The sequence below is a fragment of the Stegodyphus dumicola genome, chromosome 5 (assembly GCF_044657685.1).
Source record: "Stegodyphus dumicola isolate Sdum_Otavi_A_Nest chromosome 5, ASM4465768v1".
NCBI classification, from domain to species: Eukaryota; Metazoa; Arthropoda; class Arachnida; order Araneae; family Eresidae; genus Stegodyphus; species Stegodyphus dumicola.
This window is the reverse complement of record NC_140772.1, coordinates 188,760,070-188,783,864: the sequence shown is the minus strand read 5'-3', so window position 1 is coordinate 188,783,864 and position 23,795 is coordinate 188,760,070. Positions and strand designations below refer to the sequence as shown.

Below are 23,795 nucleotides of genomic sequence, written 5' to 3'. Positions count from 1 at the left end.
TTTGATAACTAACAATGCAGACTTTCAATATCACCTCAATAAGTATAGGTAAAAGTATGGGAACACCAGCGATGTACTATAGGTCAAATGGTAATTACCTTCCCATACTAATTCTTAAGAAAAGGGGGGAATAGGAAGTTTTATAAGAATTTACATAGATTGAAGCTTTCCAAATGGTTTAGAGTTTGCCTATTATGGTACATCGTGCAATTACACCGTACGTCCTGCATCCAGTCTTTATTAAAAATAATGATGTGGGACATAAGTAGATTACAAAATAGTCTGAATACAATTTGAAATTCAAAAATTAAATTGAACATCTGTTTTGGTGCATAAAAGGAGATAAACATAATTAGTAAACAGATAAACATAATCAGATAGTGATGGCAAAACAATGTTTTAATTAATTGTAATAATAATGCTAAAGAGGTAGGTGTCCATGGGTTATTTCAGATATAAAGGTTTATTGCAGTTTGTAAAGTTCACGAGTGGAGTCATTTCGTCCATAACAGCATATAAAAGTTCACTAAATTTATGTAGTATATGGACACGAATTAGCCAATGATGCTATAAGGTATCTCACCCCCACCTTCTTAGCATGCCTTCGTAGTGTAGTGGTGAGCACGCTCGGCGCGTATTCGAGAGGTTCACAGGTCCATGGAACGATTCCCGGCGAGGGCATTGCTCATTTTTCAACTCTCCTGCTTTCAAAAAATACCTAATGCCTCTACAGTGGCGCCTGAACTAAAGAGGTGGTGGATGAAGATTCTCCTCCACCAGAATTAGGCGACTGGGTCCTCTAATTCCCTGACGCCCTTTAAAAGCGGGAGTATATAAGGTATTTCTGCCACCTTTTATATACCTTCGTAGTGTTGTGGTCAGCATGCTCCGTCGTATTCGACAAGTCCGTGGTTCGAGACCCGGCTTGGGTATTGCTGATTTTTCATCTCTCCTGCTTCGAAATAACCTAATGTCTAATCAGGGATTAGGGAACACAATCGTCAAATGCTGTTGGTCGTGAACTCCCCTCATTTAAGTTCTCCTTTAAAAGGGGGAGTATGTAAGGTATTTCTCCTGCCTTCTTGGCATGCCTTCGAAGAGTAGTGGTCATCACGCTCGATGTGTATTCGAGAGGTCCGTGGTTCGAGTCTCGGCGAGTTCATTTTTCATCTTTCCTGCTTTCAAAAAGTATCTAATGTCTCTACAGTGCTTCTGGTGGAAAGAAAAACGATTTTCTCTAGCATACGCGGATGGCATTTCTGCCGCAAGTATGGTTTAATTTTGTATATCTGACCTACTCTTATAGTTTTGGTTTTGAAAACCTTTCGAAACCAGTTGCAAACCAGTCGTTATATACTTACGTACAATCCAAAATATTTACTTTTTGTGAAATCTGTATTATATTTTACATACATTATTCAGTTTCTCGCTAAAACGTTTTTGACTGTGATGCATAAAAGTAGTTTGCAAAATTCACCCTCAGAAGCGTAATATATAATTTCTTCAGTCTCTGTAAATGTGTAATTTGTATTCGACATCATTACTTTTGGAATAAGAAGTGATACCTTTCAATGCAAATTTCTAGCACCGCCACTGCTTTGTAAGAAACAAGTGCGATAAAAATCCGCGTTCCATTCTCTTAAACGTTCCTTCCGTAAGACTTTTAAGATTTAACGACATAAGATTGTTAAAATATGTACACTGCAATGCATCAGAAAAGAATTACAAAAAGAAAATATACTCAGACTTAAATTAACATACTCCCAACAACATTGCATTTCAAACCCTCGACAACAATTAAACCTACCCTCAACAGCTATCCATTTCACGGATTAAAGCATATTATACAACATATTGGCCCACCAGCGGCCGAGCGGTAAAGTCGCTAAACACTGGTAGTTCGGTCCGAGGTTCGAATCCCGCGAACGGACTGGCTGCATGGGTGTTTTCGTGGTTTTCCCCATGTGTAACGTGTATACGAGCCAGTTTCCCTTAGAAAGTCCTCCACGAAGGCATCCCTCCCCTTAGGCAGATAGCCCTAGTGTGCTTTGCCATAATTAAATACATATACAACATATTACATATTTATGAGAGCTATTTTTAAAATAAATTTTTGTTAAGTCCCAGAAGCTTGCAACCTGCACCTTCAGACAACCCGTCATATGATCTGACGGAAATCATGCGTTACTTCAGATTTCCTACTATGACTTTTCTTATCTATTACATCTATTTTTATTTCTTGCCGTTTTAGATAGCTTTCATTTAATGCCAGCGATGCAATAAGATAATGAAGATCGTACTTCGCGTGATCTTTCGCTCTCTTAGATATATTTGCACACAGTCACGCAAATAAAAATGGCTAGAGAGCTGTTAAGACAGATGACATATAGTTCGTACGTACAATGAGATTCAAAAACGTTTTAAAGAAATTCATACAATGAAATCAATTCATTCATATAGTGAAATTTATCAAACTCGCCATCAGCTTCATACTAGATCAGATTTCTGAGAATGTAAACAAAAGTTGACCAAATTTTATCCATTATCAATCCATAAAAATTATGAATACTATTGATAATGATTCTGTCTAAAGCGACCACCTCCAATGTAAACTAAAATCACCTGTAACCGTGGGATGAAATCGTTAGAAGGTTTTATTTCAATTATATACCTAGTTTTAGGACTTACGAGGTAATGGCGGCATTATGAGTGTTCTCGGGAAGCAAAATGTTTACCGAAGTCAAGTTAAAATGATCCTATTGATATTTTCAGAGAGTTCGAAAGATTGTCTTGAAATGGTCAAAATGCATCAAGAAGTATAAAGTAAAAAATAATGCATTTTAATGATCTTTGTTAGAGGTCTAAAAAGAATCGCAAGAAGGATTAACGATGGTAAATATAAGAATGGTAATTTCTGATAAAGAAAATTGTTTTCAAGGAAGTAGTTGTAAAATTCAAAGGCTTAAACTGTTAATATTAAACGGAAAATAATAAAAAGTAGGAAATACATTGAGGTTTTTTAAAATACGAAATAAGATTATTACCTACTTTAAAGTTTAGAGTTTTTATCCTTCAGCTTATAAGCATTAGTGTTGTTGTATTAGGTTTAGACACATTTCCTTTTAAGTTAATTAAAAAATTTTGGAGTGTTATTATTTCCACAACTTTGTCACTCAACCCTCGTTAAGGTTCTCACCGCTTATTTTCAGATAAGATAAATGTTAGAAATTAAAATATGATAACACGTCTCATGTGTATTTATAAATAAACAATTCTTAAAATTAAATAGCATAATTTTATTAATTAAAATAACATTGAATAGAATGGTCAATTTCAGTTTCCTTTAACGATTCTTAATTCACTGTTGGAAATTTATTACATATGTTATTTCTTATAATTTCATACAGTAAGCATTAAAATTTATTATCATTTTTGTTAGAAAATCTTGGCTGTAAGAAAGTTTAATTTAATTTTATCAGGAATTTAGAAGCTATTAATTTAATTTTATCACACGTTCATTTTCAACGAAGTAGCTTTCATGTTTTGTTTCCTTTTTGCAACCATAGTTATGTAATCGTTCAAAATGGTTTATTATGTTTCACATAAACTGTGATAGACTGTTATACGCTGTGAATATTACACTGCGGTTTATAATGTTATACACTGTCGATATTACACTGTGGTTTATACTGTTGAACAAATTGGGTTTAATATATTACTTATACGCTGTATACTTCACATATAATTGAAGGATTTTTACATATAAATTTGTGCTGTTTTAACTTTAATGGAGAATTTGTGCTAGTGAATGTATTCTGTATATTAAAAACATGTGCTTTTTAGGAAGGAGCAGACTTTAATAGGTAGTCAAAGGTGCTCTAAAATTATAAACAACATGAGATATCATTTGTAAGATAGCCTGAGAATTCAGAATTTAAGCATATGTTTTTTTCTCCCAAAATGCAGCAAAATATTATAATTTTGAATAAACAGAAAAGCGTTATTTTCTTAGTATAAGGTTAAGATTTTCATAAAGTTAAATGTATTCATAAAATACGTATACGAAATGTATTTATCAATACGTCTTTTATAAGAGTTAAAGGGAAACGTAAACCTTAAAATTTCAACTTTTCATGACTTGATGTTAAGAAATTGTAATATTTATAAAGTAGGAACATTCGCGCTTATGCATTTTTGTTTATTAGGTATACCCAAAAAGACAGACCTGCTGCATAAAACAGACAGCTTTTATTTTCCTTATTAAAAAAATCTGTCATGTTAATTTAAAGTAAAAATACGAGCATTAAAGTGTTTGAATTAAGTTCAAGTCCCTATTTTGATTTAAAATACATACCAACATAAAGCGTTTGATTCAAATTCAAATTTCAGTTTTGATTCTAAAAGTGTATTATTTTACTGAACCGCAGCAGTACTGCAAAGTTTAAAAACTGGGTATAGCGAGCGATTCTAGCTTAATTTTAATATTTGTCAAAAAATCTAATAAGCAAATAATTGTTGTTAGGGAATAATATTCGTTAAGGACACTGGGGATTTACTAGCGAAGCAAGCTGCAAATTATCCGAATTTGTAAACATAAACGTCTACACATTATGAACCTAAATATACACTCTAATGATAATTATACTGAAATTCCAATTATTTGACCTTCGTGACAGAATCCCGTTACGAAGATCACATCACAGATTGGCCGGATATTCGAAAGATATAGATAATTTTTTTTCTTACATTTTAATGAGGTGCATATTTGCTGCAAAGAGAATGAAACATGCTTTTCTTCTATTGGCCGCATTTTATACCAATAAAAGTTATAGAAATAAACAAAATCCCAAATTGTATACTTCTAAAAAGCAAAATACGTATAAAATCTCCTTTATCTGTAAGCATTTGACAAAGAAACATCATTTACTGGTCTAATTTAATAAAATTGTTTTTTTCGCAAAAACATTTATTATTTAGAATGAGGGGGAAAGATTAGTTTCAAAGAATACAATATTGTACTGTTAAATAAAACTATGCAAAAATATTTCCATGAAAACTTATAGCGCAAACGTAGTAATCACGCGATAGCATGTTCTTTACGAATAATTTACCCACCAGCTTGTAATATTTCATGAACCAATAAGGTTTGTAGTGTTATTACTCTTTAGTACGAACAGTGTTTTATATAGTAGTGGTTCCGCACATTTTTACTGCAACAGGTAAAAATGTGCCGTACCATACTTTTTTTTGGATTTCGATCAAAAAATAAGGGACTCTAGCAAACTGAAAGACATTTCTTAATTTAAATAGCTGAGGCTAGAGACTATTTTGCATTTATTTTAAATGTGACAACAGTAGGTAATAGTAAGCAAGCTAATGATTTATAATGTGACAGATTTTCAGGAGTTATAATCTTAACTTTTATTATTCATACTACATACAGTGAACCCTGCTGAAAATAGATCTTTTTATTTTGTGCAGGAACTCAATATGTGAGTAATTTAGTTTATCTAATGGCAAGCATTTACTTATTGAGCAATGGCCACTCCTAAGGCCAGAAGTGGTAGCCATTTTATTGTGGAGGCATCTAATAGGTGACCACCATTGACTGCTATAAAAGGACGGATGGTTACAACCAAGCCTTCTCCTAGATTCAAGCCACTGTTCTTCGGTACAGCAGTAGGCTCCCCTAACCACTATACCGTCTGGGAGGCCATATGTGAATAAAACGACTTTGAATACGCGTGGAGAATAATTTTAAGGTTCTAAATAAAGTTATATTGATTTCTGTGTTTACTAATTAGTATTATCAATCTTATTATGATTTTAATCACCATTTCTTTTAGTTTAAACATAACGTATTCCACATAACATATTGTTACATGTATTGAAAAATACTAAATTTGAAACACAGTTTGAAATTAAAAACGAAAAATTCATTTGATAAATTTTTATTTTCAGTAATATTTTGGTACCCATATAATCCTGAGATGCAGGCGGCTCATAAGTTTAATAGATATTTTTGAATTTGTAATATTTAAATGGGATTTAAAAAAGTGCAATTTTTTATCCCTTTACTGTTAATTGTAAGTGACTGTAAAATCAATTAGATTTACCTAGTGTCATGTATCTGGCAGCGGTGAGCCAGCCAATCAGCTGCCTGGCAGAGCCCAGCAAGTAAGAGAGAGGACAGTGGCATGTTAGCCTCAGAGGAGGCAGGTGGTAGGTTAATTATGTTGTAGGAGCGAGGTAGTGCTCCGAGTTTGCCGTTATTCTTTAAATGTTAATTTTTTTCTATTATTCTTTGAAAGTTAATTTTTTAATAAATGTTGGTGTCGTTTTCCTCACGGTGCCTTATTAATCCGCAAGGTCATTACAGCACGCTCTCGATTGAGAATCAGAGCTAACGAAGCCGACTGGATTTTGGAGAAAAGGTGAGAAATTTTTGTTGTAACTTTAAGGAAAATTTCTTCTAAATATGTTTAAGGGAGTAGTTAAAAGTGATTTGATTTCGGTGTTGAAGGAACTAGGTGAAGAAGCCGATTCTAGTTTAAAAGTTGTAGAATTAAAAGATAAGCTTTTAAGTTCTAAAGAATATTTGAAAGATAAAGATTTTGTTACTGAATTTCTTAATACTACGGTTGAAGAGAGGAAAAAGTCAGAAGAAATTGTGAAATTGCGTTTGATGCAAATCGAAAGTAGCAACGAATCTAGTAATAACGTAGAAAATACACTTTCATTAGATAAGCTTTTGAAAGCTGTACAGGCATTATCGATTTCTGTACCTAAAAAGGGGGAAGCATGGAACTTATTTTTTGATTCCATAGAAAGGGCTTTTAAGCATAAGAACGTACCAAATGAGTTTAAGTCTGAAATTTTACTTAAACTGATAGGTGATAAATCCTCTAATATTCTAGTATATATTAAAGATGATGATTTGAAAGATTATGAAAAAATTAAATCTTTAATTCTTAAGGAATATGAACCATCGCCAATTATATGTTTAGAAAATTTTCGCCAAGCTCAAAGGTTGACGGGGGAAACTCATTTGCAGTTCGCCTCTCGTTTAAGATCATGTTGGATCCATTATTGTAAAAGTAGAAACGTCAATGATTTTGAGTCTTTAATTAACTTAATAATTTCTGACAAACTTTTTCAAACATTGGATAGTGATTTAGCGTGCCATGTTGCAGTTCGACAAGGTGAAAGTTGGCTACGTCCAGAAGAACTAGCGAAGGAATGCGACACTTATTTCATCGCGAAAGGTAAATCTTTTGATGACATAAGAGGTGAAAAACGCGCTAATTTTCGTGATTCATACAATAAAAACTCTTCATACAACAAAAACTCTAAATATATTCCACCAGCGCTAAGAAAAGATTTAGTGGTAAATGAACAGAAACATTCGTTTAAACAGCGAGAATGTTATGTGTGTAGTAGCAGTTTACATTTGGCTAAGGATTGCCCGAACAGGCGAAATAAATTTGAGAGGTCCAATAAACAGAACGATAATTTCCCGGTCAAACCGAAAGTTAACACTTCAAGTAAGTCGAAGGACAATGCGGTTGTTACAAATGTAAATTCTAAACATTTACAAAAACCCGAGTGTTCCGACGGAAAACTTAATTTTTATTCCTTGGAAAAGATTACTATTTACATTGCAGGGAAGCAAGTAGAAGCTATAAAAGATTCAGGTACGGAAATACCAATTTTGAACACTACATTAATTCCTGATTTAAAAATAGAAAGTAAGGGTAAAATCATTTTAAGTTCCGCATTTGGCGACGTCATAGAGGCAACGTTAGCAACTATTCCCATTTATTACAAAAAACCAAACAGTTGTCTATATTCGCGCGTAGAAGCTCTTTTCGCGTTGACAGATAAGCTAAATGTCCAATGTTTAATTACACCAGATGTATGGGATCGCATATTTGAAGACGAGAATGAATCAACAGTCTTCCCCGAGACGAAACCGGAAACTCATAAACAAAAACAACTTGAGGTTGGCGCCGTTGAACTGTCAAATGTAAATCTCTTTTATAGCTCAGTTGCGAATCAGAATGATGAAAGACTAAACAGTTATTCGGAATCGAATAAATTTAAGGTCGATCAGAGAAACTGCCAAACGTTGATAAATTCTTTTAAGGACGCAGAAGTAGGGAAGAACAATTTCTTTTTACAGGACGAATTATTATTTCATAAAGAAAAAATTTGTGGGGAAAACATACAACAGTTAGTTTTGCCCGAGAATTATCGAAATAAAGTCCTTCAATTAGCTCATGATTCCATATTCGGAAATCATTTAGGTATGAGGAAAACTAAAGAAAGAATTAAGCTTTCATTTTATTGGCCGAACATATCCAAAGATGTAGAAAATTATTGTAGAACATGCGAGAGATGTCAATTAAAAAGTCCGGAAAGACAATCGGATAAAATTCCGATTACTCCTATTGTTCGCGCGCCATATCCCTTTCATACAGTAAATATAGATATTATTGGTGAAATTTCACCTCCTTCAGGAAGGAAACATAAATATTGTTTGTGTTTGATAGATAATCATTCAAAATGGCCAGAAGTCATACCTTTAAAAAGTCTTTCTGCTAAAGCTACTTGTGAGGCTCTTTTAGATATTTTTATGAGAACCGGTATTCCAGAAATAATTTGTAGCGATCAAGGCACTAATTTTACCTCACAATTAACTCAAGAATTCGAAAATAGGTTAGGAACTCATCCTCGTTTTTCGACACCTGGTTACCCAGCATCAAACGGCTCAGTGGAAAAATGGAATCGGGTATTTAAACAAATGTTACATCATGTAATTCGCACAGATCCTGTTAATTGGGACAAGCACATACCTTATTTACTTTTTGCGTATCGTGAAGTTCCAAATTGCACTACCGGTGTATCTCCATTTATGCTTATGTACGGTCGTGAAGCTAGAGGTCCCTTAGCTGTGTTAAAATCATCATGGTCCGGTGAAATACCATTACCTCTTAATCTGAGTAATTCAGCAGTTGATTATCTACAAGAATTAAAGATAAATTTAGAGAAAGCATCTGAGCTCGCTTCTTTATCTGCCGCAGAAAAACAAGAAGCTTATGCATATTATTTTAACCGTCGCAAAAGTTTGAAAGAATTTAAAAATGGTGATCTAGTATATTTACTTATACCAGACTCTAGCAACAAGCTATATGCTAGGTGGACAGGTCCAGGTGAAATTGTTGAAAGAGTAAATCCTCATTCTTACAAAGTTAAATTACCCGATGGGAGTGTGAGGCATGTTCATGTGAACAAAATAAGAAAATTTTATGTTCGAGCACAAACTGTGGGAGTGATATTTGAAGATGATTCTGAGTTTGGGGAAATTCATACCACTCCAAATAAAGGAGATTGCGCAGTAACTAGAAGGAACATCGAGGTGGATATTAGTCATTTAGAGGATAGCAAACAAAAGGAATTACACGAGCTCTTACTCAAGCACATCGCGTTATTTTCTGGGGAGATCCAAATAGCCAGAGTTGGTGAACATAGAATTCGGTTGTTACCTGGAGCTGAAAGAAAAAAGCCATACATCTATAAGATCCCAGAATCTTTGAAACCTGAAGTAGATAAACAGATCGAGGAATTGGAGAGCTTGGGTCTTATTGAGCCAAGTGAAGCTGAAATAGCATACCCAGTCGCATGTGTTGCCAAGAAAGACGGAAGTATGCGTTTATGTATTGATTTCAGGTTGTTGAATCAAGTAACTAAGCCTGTTGATTTTCCAATGGAGAATGTGACTGATCTAATCAATAAAATTGGACACGCGAATGTTATCACCTGTTTAGATGTCTTGAAAGGTTACTGGGAAATACCTTTAGAAGAAGAAAGTCGTGATTTAACATCATTCAAGACACATCGTTCCCAGTATCGTTGGAAAGTGATGCCTTTTGGATTAAAAAATGCAGCTTCTACTTTTCAGCGAGTGATGAATGATGCCTTAAGAAAACATAGTGATTTTTGCAAAGCATATATTGATGATATTGCTATCTTTTCACCAGATTGGAATTCGCATCTCCAACATTTAGATGCTGTGCTAACTACATTAAGTGATCTCAGGTTTACGGTGAACGTGAAGAAATGTGTTTTTGCACGTTCGGAGATAAAGTATTTAGGACATATAATAGGAGCTGGAAGACATCAACCTGATCCTGAAAAATTACATGCCATTGAAATTATAAAAAGTCCTAAAACAAAGACTGCTCTAAAGAGTGCATTAGGCTTATTCAACTATTATCGTGATTACATAAAGAATTATGCAGAAATAGCTCGCCCATTGACGGAGCTTACAAAAAAGAAAATTCCTGAGATAATTCCATGGACTGATGTTGAGGAATCAGCATTTAAAGAACTGAAACGTCGACTGTGTGAAGCACCAAAACTGTACACTCCAGAACCAGAAAAACCTTACACCATACAGTGTGATGCTAGTTCATATGGTGTTGGTGCTTGCTTGTCACAACGAGACAGCAAAGGCAGTTTGCATCCTATCAGCTTTGCCAGTCAAAAACTTTCGAAAACTCAGCAGAACTGGTCAACTATTGAACGCGAGGCTTATGCCGTTGTGTGGTCATTAAAAAAGTTCGAGTGTTGGGTGTTTGGATCGAATATCGAGCTGATCACAGACCATAATCCATTATTATATTTGTATAAGTCGGCACCGCATTCAGCCAAATTACAGAGGTGGGCAATGGCACTTCAGCGCTATAATATTCATATTTCTCATTGCCCTGGTGCACAATTAAAAAATGCAGATGGTCTTTCAAGACTAGTGGGTGAATGAAATAGGTGTGAACTAAGTATGAACTAATATGTTTTAAAACTTTGCATTAGTTACTTTCTTTTGTTCCGGAATTGTACGAGAGCTACTTTCCATCTGTTTTGAAAATCAAATTACTGGTTTCCATTTAATATTGCATTATAATAGTGTGTTTTGAAATAGTATTGCATATATGTTTTATTATAGAACTCCGGTATTGTATCAAGCCATCTGTTCATCTGTTGTGAGATGAATGTTTATTGCATTTATTTCAAAGTATGTTATTATGTCATGTATACATGTTCATATATTTTAAAATTAATTTGCTATGTGGAGTATACAATTTAAGTTTGTATTTGCTGGTTCAGTTTTCAGATTCTGCTTCGCTTTGGCGTAGCACAATCTTACCGGGGGGGTGTCATGTATCTGGCAGCGGTGAGCCAGCCAATCAGCTGCCTGGCAGAGCCCAGCAAGTAAGAGAGAGGACAGTGGCATGTTAGCCTCAGAGGAGGCAGGTGGTAGGTTAATTATGTTGTAGGAGCGAGGTAGTGCTCCGAGTTTGCCGTTATTCTTTAAATGTTAATTTTTTTTCTATTATTCTTTGAAAGTTAATTTTTTAATAAATGTTGGTGTCGTTTTCCTCACGGTGCCTTATTAATCCGCAAGGTCATTACACCTAGAAAGTGGAAACGGGAAAAATGGGCAGTGCTTTCCTGTGGACTCTTACTCCAGACGTTCAGATCCGGGCTGCCATGAGAGGGATTTTCAACCCAGATCTGGGACTTTTGATTGTTATCTGGGTTGATAAGGTTTGTTTTCCAAAAGTATCTCATTATCAAGGTAAATTTTAATTTAAATTAAAAATTTATTTTATTTCTCATGAACACAATAAAACTTTATGCATTTAATAAAATTTAAATTTTCTTAATTGGATAGTATTACAATACTGATCATAATTTGTAATATTTCCAGTATTTTCACAAAATGCTACAATATAAATAGATTTCAAAGTTTTTGCACGGTTCTATAGTTTCCGTTCGTATTACTAACATGTTATATGCACCAGAATTGTTTTAGCAAAATAAACGTGTTTTATTAAAAAGTAAAACAATATTTTAATAAATTTTAAATTTTGCATACAATATTAATCAAAAAAATCTAAATAATAATAACACAAAGAGAAAAAAAGGGCAAATTTTCGTTTATTTTCTATCTGAAATCTGAAGTATCTGGATACACTTTGGTGTTCAAATATATTGATTATTCTATATTAGGTGTTCAGACTCGCATTTATTTAAAATAATTCTAAGATGTTTAATCAATGATTAAATAATTTGCTTTAATTTAAATTAAAAATAAACAAATTACAAAATCTTCCGAATGTTCGGAGAAAATTTTCCAAGTGGGACGACACTTGAGAATAAATAATGACAACTTAGTCTCTTCTTGTCATTAATTAAATTTTTCTTCGACGCATAAATAAATGTATATATGTTTAAGTGTCCTGGAGGGCCAGTCCACCCCCGGATGGCCGGGGGATTTTAAACGATGAACAAATTAATTAACGAAAGACATTTTAATTAGACAAACGATTATTACATAAATTTAACATTTAAGAGAATTAAACAAGTAATGATTCGTCAAAGTTCTTTTTGAACAGAAGCAGCGTCTCTGCTTTCACGTCAATCGCCTATCATCTCAAAACGGTAATTTCCCTAATTTTTGCTTGGCGCCTTCGCAGCTCGTAGAGAGAATGACGTCACGGCATCTGGTTTTCATCACAGCTCCAAGCGATCGGCACTACATTTATATGTTAATGCTTGTAGACGTTTCTCACTGCAACTTGGCACTTGATGTGTTTCGATTCTGATAAAGTTTGTAGCCTTAGAAAGAAGTTACTAGAAAAATATCTTCAACACGGATTGTAGATGTTCATCAGTCGTTTTACGTTCTTCTTAATTTTCAGCTGTGGAAAAACAGTTGCTCATATATTAATGTATTCTCAAACAAAGCGATTATTAGTGCAGAAATTCGTAACTGCGCCTATATATTTTTAGACAGAAGTATAATTATTACAAAAATTAATAAAATCTGTATTTTCAAATGTTTGAATAAAATTTATGTCAAATGGGGGTGGCGTGCGATCCGAGCGACGCCAGTTCCATCACTTTTTTAGATGATGAATGGGATCATTTCGCTTAAATCGAAATCTCTTACAAAATCATCCTTGAGTTTTGGTATCTGTTAGGTAATGTAAAAGACGGTCTTTAATAATTCTAAACATAAGACTTATCTAACGTTATGAAATTATGATTTATCTAGCTTTATGACATTTAACTAACCATTTTATCTCACTCTGTGGCTAGCGCAGAAAGAATCTCTTTCCAAATCTTAGATACATGCGCCTTAACTGTTTATCGCCGGTAGTTTATTGGTTGCTTGCGTAACTGTACTAGCCAATGGGATGAAGTTGCCATGGCACAGTGTTGCCGTTTCAATTGAGACGTAGACAAATTTCTGTAAAACTTGCCTTTGCTAGGACCATCAATAAGTCTCAGGGCCAAACGCTTAAGCGTGTTGGCATTTTTTTACCTGAGCCTGCATTTGGACACGGTCAACTTTATGTTGCCTGTTCAAGAGTTCGTGAAAGAACGGACGTAAAATTAAAAATAATGGATGGTCCTCTGCAAGGCGAGCTTAAAAATGATGGAAAGATATACACAAGATATGCTGTGTACAAAGAGATCTTTGACATATGAATTAACATTTTATTATTTAAATCACCTTTATTTATAGACCTAGTGGTGGTTCTTAAGAAACGTACCGCCAGTGGTTTCCTTCATTGCATTCTACTTTAAGAAATTAAGCAAGTAGAAGGGAAAAACCCCGTGGGGCAGTAAGCAAAGGGGCGTCCCCGCCGCCTGCTCTGGGTAATTCAGTTTTAATTAGCGGACACCTTTGCACAAATCATTTTAACAACAATTTATAATATCTAGAACAGTGGTCATTTCGTATGACCGCCGGGCTTTCTAATAAACTATATGAAACTAAAAGCCAGAAACTCACTTAAAACAGAAACTGTGGTTTATCGGCTAATAGAAAAACAGGCGATAAAAAGAGTTCATCAAATTTGCTGTACGTGAAAACCTAAATTAGAACTGGTAAAAGAAGTCATACAAGGAACTTGTCGAAAAAGGTAATAAAAAAATTTGGAAAAAAAATGTAAAAACTTCGAAACATAAATGTCGAGGGAATGAATGGTATTAAATTTCTAATTAGAATTAAATAATAGGTATTTATGCATATTAATTTAATCTTATTTCTTTACTGTATGATAAAAAACTAGGTTTTTCCTGGACTTATTTAAAGTTGTAATCTAAGTTTGTTTTTAAATTTGTGACTGGAAGCGCTGTTCTCAATATCTAATCGGATTTGCTTCCAATTATGCTACTAACTCAAGCAGTAAGCAGGAAGGAAGCACCTTACAACTTATATCTGAGAGGCCCCCTCCGCGTTATCATCTTAAGAGGGCAGAATGCTGCTTTGCTTTATTTATTTGCAGAATTATCATTTTTGTGAAAGTCTGTATTTCAGTTTGAAGGAAGTAGTAAATTTAAATAAAAGTATTTTTCAGTTTTCCCAAATATTAATTTATATTTTGAATAAAAATGAATTTAAAATTACTATGAATAACAATGTTTTTGTATATTGGCAGAAAACATTGAGGAAAAACTACAAAAATGTGCTTAATGTTAATTCTCTTAACTGAAGTTCGACCAAAGGTTACTGGCTGGTAATTCATGATCAACATTAACATCTTATGCAATTTTTGGTTGATAGTACACGGTCAACATCATCATGTAGTCCAATGCCTTCTACATAGAAATGTGCAAAATGTCATCCCCGGTCTTTCAGAATCTGTGGAAAGGATTGTAAGGAGAGTTTTAAGTTCTAATTTCAAGGGTTATATGAGTAGTTAGATAAAACCTTTGCGTGTGGTATATAGAACATATTGAAAAGTCGTCTGATTGATTATGAAAAATAGCGTGCGACTGAGGGAATGCAGGCAAGAAGACACTAATGCAAGTCTGTAAAGATCTAAAGGTAAACAAAATCTTCATGTAAATGTTCTGGAAACGGTTTACAATCTCTGATGATGTGTGCACACAGTCAGGGCAAGGTGGCAAATGTGTCATAACAAACCCTCACGATCGTTACTTGGAAACGATTGCTGAAGAGTTAGACAACTGACGTCAGCCCAGATTGCAAAGCAGTACCGAGCAGCTCCACTATCCAGGCGTAGTGGTGTGAGTAACAGGCTGCATAAAAGAGGGTAGGAAGTTTATGATTTACGTGTCACTAATTCGAGCTGCGAAATGCACCTTGTTGCATTGTGGTGCAGATATCATTATGATTAGAGTACCATGGACTCGGTTCTCTTTACTGATGAAGTTCGTTTTTACTTAGACAGTTATTTCCCAAGTGTCACATTCTGGAGGAAGCAACACACACCTAATAAACCAGAAAACATTCGTGAAAGGTATTGGCACAGCAGAGTTGATGAATTATGACACAAGTGGGCATGATTTTAGAGAGTCACACCGACCGATATATTTTTTACCAGCACAAACATGAGGCTGAGAGATACAGAGATACTTATATCAAGCTATTTACTGGTGAAATCATCAATGACCTTTTCCTAACAGTCGATAATGCTCTTCCCTATCACCTTGCATTGATGATTGATTATCTTGAGAGTGAAGGAATGCGACGAATGCAAGGTGGTGCAACTGGAAGCAAGTCCGGTTAGCAATCGTTAACTCCGGAGTTCTAGTCCAGAAGATAACATCCCTTTTTTGAAATAAAAATGCAGCAGACTAACTCAGTTTGATCACTGGATTGCCTGAAATATATTCATATCTATTTTCAGATTCTCAGTTTAAGGAATGTTTATGATGCTGCACACGCATAATTATATAAAAATACATGAAAATTTACCGCACTGCAAATTGCAGAGCAAAAGTAGGCATATTTACGTTAATACATTACAAATATTTGGGAAAATATTACAAAAAATTATTTACTCATATTCATAACATTATACAATATTTATAGAAAAGAAAGCTAACTGAGATCGCGCAATTGTTTAATACTGTAAAAACTGTTTTGAAAACAACATCAGGAAGCTAAGATTGTCAGGACTAAGTTTTCTATGCATACTCTTGGCAAACATAATGGTGACAGTATCAAGGTCCTGATCTCGAACAGTGAGCTGAATGCAGCTATGTTCTTGTGAGTGCTGGAAGAATTACAACGTACGAAGGGTGTAAAAGACCCTTTTATTTAAATCACTATTTACAGTAACTTCCAGCTCGGGAGTGATAATAGAAAAATAATGATCCCGCTTGTTTCTAAACTGAACAATCAAACAATTTAAAGTAAAGCTTAAGTAGAAATTCAAATAGTCGCAGTTCTCAGAGCTTAAACGCAAGATTGGCCTATCTATGGTGCGTAGCAAGCTTTAGCTAAGTACTAACGCACTTAAATCACTTCAATAAGTATTAGAGTAATAGCTCTAAGGCTTAAGAATTTAAATACTAACTAATCTGGCGAACGTCCACCGAGCCGAAGTGGTCTGAGACTAAAAGCTCTTTCACACTTGAGAAATTCCTCACTAACCTTTAAATACAAAACTTGGCTCCAACACAAATTAGCATAAAGCTGAACCGCGCGCTCATTCTGAAGGGAAGTTGAAATAAGAGTTTAGAGGAAAGGGTAACTTAAAATAAAAGAAATTTGGTTAGTTTAAATTAAAACCTTACAAGATTAAAAATATATAACAACAATCAATGCATTAGGGACTATGTTTGTTCTCTTGTGGCCATTTTTCTTATGACTAAGATATTATTTAATTGAAATGAAATTAAATTCATAAAACTGGAACATTTAACCTTTTACGTCAATGCTGGATATGCTAATCGGAAAGTTCATGTGCTATCAAGAATTACTAAAACTTTTTCTGGAACTTTATGTTGATATAAGGAAATATTTTATTATAATCGAATATTGTAATCAATGATAAAGTTCAATTCAATAGAAACTAATAAATTAAAGCTTTTAGACTATCAGGTGAAAAATGAGTAAGTTTTGCTACCTTGGCTAAGAAATTTCAAAATAAATTATTAACGAATTTATTAGAATTACATGATTATTAATTCAAATTTCTTCTTGCTATTAAATAATATCAACTGTGGTCCTGCGCAACTGTGGTCCTATTTAATGTACAGCAAAATAAGGGAAAGAGTACAAGAAAAAAAGCTATCAAAGTCCTATTTATTATACCGATAACTTATAACACGAGGTTGCCATAACTTCTATTAACATTTAGTCGATTTGTTCAAAATGTAAAACAAAATCACTATGTCATGTGGGGTAATAACAGCTGCTAAGTGACTTATCCCAAGGCCAAAGATGATGAATGAGTTCTTGAGATATATCAGTCCGCGCAGTATTTCATATTATTTTTATTTTAACCGCTCAGCGGACTTCCGACCTAAGGTAGTGACCAAACTGAATAATGCCCGATCAGTGGAAGCAAAATCTATATTATTCGCTAGCAGAAAGAAATAGTTACAGTAGCAAGGTTTGTTGCATTTACAACTTTGACCTTGTGCTACAAATAATTCATATATACGTAATATCATAATCTAGTAAGAAAGATACAGCAGCAAGGTTTGTTACACTGACTGTACGTGCAATAGCAAAATGTCGCCAAAATTAATTTTTTGTAGGTCTGGAAGATCTGTATTGTCATTATGGATTACGGACCAAAAGTGTTTAGTAGGCAATAAATCCTATATATGCAGAAATGATGAGAATCCGGGAATTACCATACGTTGCATAACGCATGTGGTCGTGGATTATCCTACTGGTAACTACATAGGTCCTTAAAATAAGAGTAAATCACAGAGTCCAACACCTCAGAATTTTAACGGTGGTTATTCATCGCACCAGAAATGTGTACTAGCCAGAAGCAAAACTGGATTCAATGGCGTCCTCTACCACAGCACATTTTGCCATGTCGGGATGGCGATATATAATGCCCAACTCAGTAAATCACAGAGTCCAACACCTCAGAATTTTAACGGTGGTTATTCATCGCACCAGAAATGTGTACTAGCCAGAAGCAAAACTGGATTCAATGGCGTCCTCTACCACAGCACATTTTGCCATGTCGGGATGGCGATACATAATGCCCAACTCAGTATGTCAGTGCGATACCAGAATGATGGATGCGATCAATATGGTCTACGTACAAAAGAGGGAATCGTCTGTAAAGATTGTATTATTTGTTCATCCATCCGCAATGTTCTTAAGAACGATTACCGATGATGCAAATTAGGTGCAGTTAATAGGTTGCTGAAGCAATGGGTGCCATAAAAATGTGCCTATACTGTAAATAATGTGTAAACCCTCGTGAGGAAACTAGCTTCTGCATGGTGTGTCCAAACTGCATTAGACTATCTCGGTGAAGTAATGGGATCATTGCGATCTTTATGTCGATGAGTTCGGCTTTCTCAACCTACTATTTCATAATCGTACCAATGTAATTGCACTGGGTCCAACATCACCACAAGATTGTAGCAGTATTTGTCGCAGTTCAAGTTTGCAGTCTGCTGGTACGGCTTCTCCATTTCCTATAGTACATTTACATTCATGCTGCTTTGCTATTCATATACATAACCTCTCAGAATCAGGTTCATCACACAAGCTTCAGATGGCATGAATGTGGTTTTAATAGTGTTTCATTTTTTGTGGACAAAAATATGCTTTTCTAAAATCGTAGTTCATTATACTGGTGCCCAAATGTGTCAGTTTTCTTTTTGGTATACTGCATTTATCTAAAGAAATCAGTGTTGCCAACTGACTTTCTCATTTATAGGTTTAAAATATTCCGTTGATTAATTTTGAGCATCTTTATTGCATCATCAATATATATATTCCAATCAAATAAATTAAAATGCAAATATAGTATAAAGTGCAATCTCAGCTGATAAAAACAAAAGTTTTAATTCAGATAACGAATTGATATTTAATACTTTGATAAAAGAAATGTTGTCAAATTCCATTAATTTGTGATATCTAAAGTATCCATTCTATGTTAGACCATTATTTATTTCCTAGACAAGTAAAACAAATTGAAAAGCATAATTTGTTCTTGAGTATTATCTACAATTTTATTTTCTATAAGCTCTCTGTTTTTGTACTGTTCAAGAAGCTGAGATTAAAGAGTCTTTTACGACAACTACAGTTTTCAAGTGGATGAAATATTTTCGCCCGTCAAAATTCTTTAAATTCCTATGGCTCCAATAATTATGTAAATTAAGCAACGTGAATAAAAATGGGTTAAGTAATTATGCTCCCTGACATACCAAGGTTATTGTTTAATTTTTTTCTTTACGAAAATTCTTCTTCTTTAATTTTAGTTTCATGTGAACGCTTTTCTTTTTTGCTTAATGCATAGTTTCAAAGAAAGCTCTACAAAGCACACTTTTTAAGATCTTGTTATTAAGTCGAATATTTTCAAAATAAATGAAACGATATACTTTTGATTTTAGAGTCTATCTCGGAATAATAAAACGGAGTACTATTTTTAACACTTTATCCCTGCATAAATTATGTTAAAAACTCAAAAGTAATTAAGTTTATAACAGTAAAAAAAAAAAAAAAAAAAAAGTGATGTGTACACCACATGACTTCCTTGTACGGAATATTGAATTATATGCATTTTTCTTGCATTTCATTTAAACTTATTGGATTGAATTAAATCTACTTCGCCGACAGTGCATAAACCACAACAGAATAAATGCATTCTTTAAAATTCATTCTATTTGTTTACCATAGCGACACTCTGGCGCTAGATTCACTTAACAGTATTAAATTTCGTTCATATTATAACTCAGAATGTACAAAATTTATCGTTGAAACATGTTCTATTCAAATACTGTAATAAAGCTAGAACAATGTTTAAAAGAAATTAAGCAAACAAAACAAAAAAGAAACAGTTTTTTGACGATTGAGTATTTCTCGTTCAGACGATTGAGTATTTCTCGTTCAATTAATTCAGTTCTCACTTCGCGAGAAGGCAAAAATACATAAAAACTCAAAATACCTGTATTAAAAATTACGAAGTAAATGTTAAAACTTTATTTCCTCGAAAAAGTTCCAGAAAGGATTAAGCATGATTTAATTCGCAATAATAAATGAAAGGCGTTATCTCTGTTGTTCCGAAGCTAAGTTTCTCTAGATTGGCAACAAATCCACTATCCTGCTGTTTCAAATGTAAACAAGCAATGGCCGCCATCAAAAAAAATTATTAGGCTTAGCGGCACTTAAACAACTTTAAAATTGTTGATAATTCTAAAAATACTGCATACAGATTTACTAAAGGCATATAAACCTTAACCGGAAGCTAAGAACAACACAATTCAATCATTTTTAAAGCAAAAAATGTACAATTTACAAACATATAAGAGTAGAGAAACTGAGCCGGATAACAGAGTGGATATATATATATATATATATATATATATATATATATTTATATACGTTTGGTGCGGCCGATTGCATACGAAGTGCACGTCTACATGTTATAGCAGTCCTATATACAAAATTTCAACGTTCTGAGGCTACTCGTTTTTGAGTTATGCGAAATACGTACGTACATACGTTCGTACAGACGCCACGAAAAATTCTCTTCAGAATTCATTTTAAAGCAGTTTTATAATTTTTTTTGGAGGAAAAGAATAAATTGCATTCGATAGCGGTCAAAATGGATTTTTTCGTTGAAATATGCTGCCTGAAACTTTTCGCGATTACAATACTTCCTTTTTACTTCGTATAAAATACATTTTTGATGTTTTAGAAATTCAAAAAATTAATATGAATTCAGAATATTAATACTTTACGAGAAATTTTTACATATTCTGCATAGCCATTTAGCTAAACTTTTGCGTTTGAATGCTGGATTAATTATTTGTTTAATATTTCAGTCTTATAGTTTATCGGAGCAGTTTCATCAATTTACATTCTAAAAGTTGATACAAAAGGATAAGGCATAATTTGAATTTTGTCACATCATTTACTGTTGTAGAACCTTGAGTTCGTCAGAAGTATGAGAAAATTTTATTTAAAATTATTATTTAAAACTGAATTATAATTCCTTTTTGTACTATAACACAGTAATAAAACTTTATTTTATAATAATGTCATAAACTGCTAAAGTATTTTTAATTCCCGCATTCGAAGCAAAATTATTTTTTTGATTTTGATTGGATCTCAGCTCATAAACAAAAATGTTTGCACTCAGATCATACCCAGTTATAGTTTTGGTAGATTTGCACTTCACACCTTGGTAAAGTATCCGATGTTTGAAAATGTTCAGGTTTAATTTTGTCGAAGTGATACTTTAGGCTTTCTTGAAATAAACTTCTTTCTTAATACTTCTGAAAAGTTCTGAATATAAATTTTTCTTATGATTCTCTAATGTGTTGTTTATTTAAAATTTACAAAAACATTCAATCAGGTAAGATCTAGATTATTCTGGATAGGAAAGCACGCGTTGACCAGCGTCACAATGTAGCACTTCCTAGCCGTTTGGTCCGCATCATCAACATCAAACTCAGCGGAATTGTACAAGCATATGACTTCAAGTCATTTTTTTCCTTTTGAGGAATTTCTGTTGAAAAACGGGATATGTTAAGGAGAAATACAACTCTGTTCTTTTGATATTGATAAGACATTACAAAACGAAGAGAAGCTAAGGAGATTTATATTTTGTTCATTTTACGTTTAATAGAAAGGTGTTTCTTTGCATCATCAAAGTAGATAAAAGTATTTTACTAAACCGTCTTCTTTGTCTGATGAGTTCTTGGAAAGCACAAAGTCCATTCTCTGAAAGTCATATAAATATTTCGCACTTTTTCTCAGGTGAAAGAACAGCTTTTATATGTGGGAAGATAGTACGGTACTTAGAAATACATCGCAAGTTTTTAGCTTACTAGAGACAAAATGAGTTTTGAAGTGCTGCATTTCTAACATACACATTAAAGAACATTCAAAATGAAGAATAAATAACGGCATTCAAAATGTTGAGATTAACAAAAAATGGCCTGACAGTGAGAAAAGAAATTTTAAATAGGCGTCTTATGGACATTTTTGAACCATTTTCTTTCCTATCTTGGCCCGTTTGCAATTATTTCCACGTCTTCTGAAATAGTGCCATGTCTTGTGAAATATTTCCACGTCTTGTGAAAACACTCTCAGGTCTTGTAAAATAGTAATAATGATGAGTAGATGAGTAGTATATTTCATACTACTCATATAAATCGAATTTCAGTAAGGAAGTGAAATGAAGACGAAGTGAAACATAATAGACCTTCTCTGCCTTGGATTAACGATGATCTGCTATTATAATTCTAGTTACACCACCTCGTTGGAAATAAAGTAATTGATTAAGTTCAACGAAATTTTATTTTCGAAATCATAATAATATTTCAGAAAAGTAAAAAAAAAGTATAAAGATTACTTTCTGAAACGAAGATGTCATATTTCGGGTCATAGGTGAACTGTTTCGTAATTCTAGTGTAAAGGTACAATGAATTATATTAGTTCAAATACGTATATTGATAAACGGCAGATTTCGAAGTTCAATTCGGGGCGCTATGTATATAATTTTTTAATTTTTTTTACAAATAAATTAATTTATTATTGTTATTGTGGTGGAAATTGTACGCAGATCTCTCTCTCTATATATAAATGAAAATAAATCCTTTTTATTTTATTTTTTAATAGAAATATATAATATTTTTTGAGTAATTAAAGAATAAATCAAAGATGACCTGCTGTTATAATTCTATTTAAATCACCTCCTTGGAAAAAATGTAGTTGATTAAATTCAATGAAATTTTATTTTCGAAATCGTTTTAAATATTTAAGAAATATAAAAAAATTATAAAGATTAATTTTTAAAACGAAGATGTCATATTTTGGGTCACAGATGAACTGTTTCGTAATTCCAGTGTAAAGGTACTATGAATTAGATTAGTGCAAATACGTATATTGATAAGATGACCAGATTTCGAAGTTCTTAGGGACGCTATATATATAATTTTTTGATTTTTATTTAAAAATTATTTTATTATTGTTGTTATAGTGGTGAAGGTTGTATGTAGATATCTCTTTTTTTCTATATATAAATCAAAATAAATAATTTTTGTTTTATTTTTTGATAGAGGTATATAATATGGTTTGATTAATTAAAGAATAAATCAAAACGCAGTATTCATTTTAAAATAAAATAATAAATTTGCAACCTTTCTAAATTATTTTGATGAAATAGCCATATATTTCTCTGAAGCATAAATATATCTTTTAACATCGTTTTCTTTTTTGCTCTTCTTACCCTTCAAATATCTCTGAACTCCACTTCTAAACTGGGCACATCTTAATTTTTTATCATTCCAACATTATTTCATCATTTCTTCTGTGATATATTGTTGAATATAAACATATTCCTCATATATATCAATTTCCATTAGTTTTTCATGTGGTACAATTTTATTAATTAATAAAACGGCTGTTTGAACTTGACTTCAAGAAGGTATTTCATTTAATGTGATACAACCGTACGTTTCCATCTCTCGAAATACTTTTTTTGTCCATTTCGCTAAATTAATAACAGCAGTGTGATAAAATGAAACAATAGCTTTTCGGAATTCAATAACTTCGTATTGTGACGTGTTGGTTTTTTGAGTTTTTTTTTTTAATTTAATGCATTAAGTTATCTTCTGTATCGCTCAATATTTAAGCTATCAGATCATGTACTGAAGAAATTACATCAAAAACAGATGCAGTTTGATTTTCAGTTGTAGTGAAACTTTAGAAAATATTGAAGTCTGAATGTTAATAAAATGTAGCCAAGCCAGTGGATTTTCAA

At 33.1% G+C, this 23,795-nt stretch overlaps 1 protein-coding gene across 8 annotated transcripts in view; it reads left to right on the top strand.

The window, feature by feature from the left end:
- Positions 1-23,795, top strand: part of LOC118200382 (adhesion molecule nephrin-like) — a 513,425-nt gene that overhangs the window by 86,457 nt on the left and 403,173 nt on the right. For 2 of the 8 annotated variants that reach the window (XM_085817479.1, XM_085817480.1), the window contains exon 2: positions 11,465-11,607. The exons of 5 other annotated variants lie outside the window; for them this stretch is intronic. The gene's annotated coding sequence lies outside the window, so the exon portion shown is untranslated. Of the gene's footprint in view, positions 1-11,464; positions 11,639-23,795 lie in introns of all 8 variants that reach the window. One more of the 8 variants, XM_085817481.1, reaches the window with a different exon arrangement.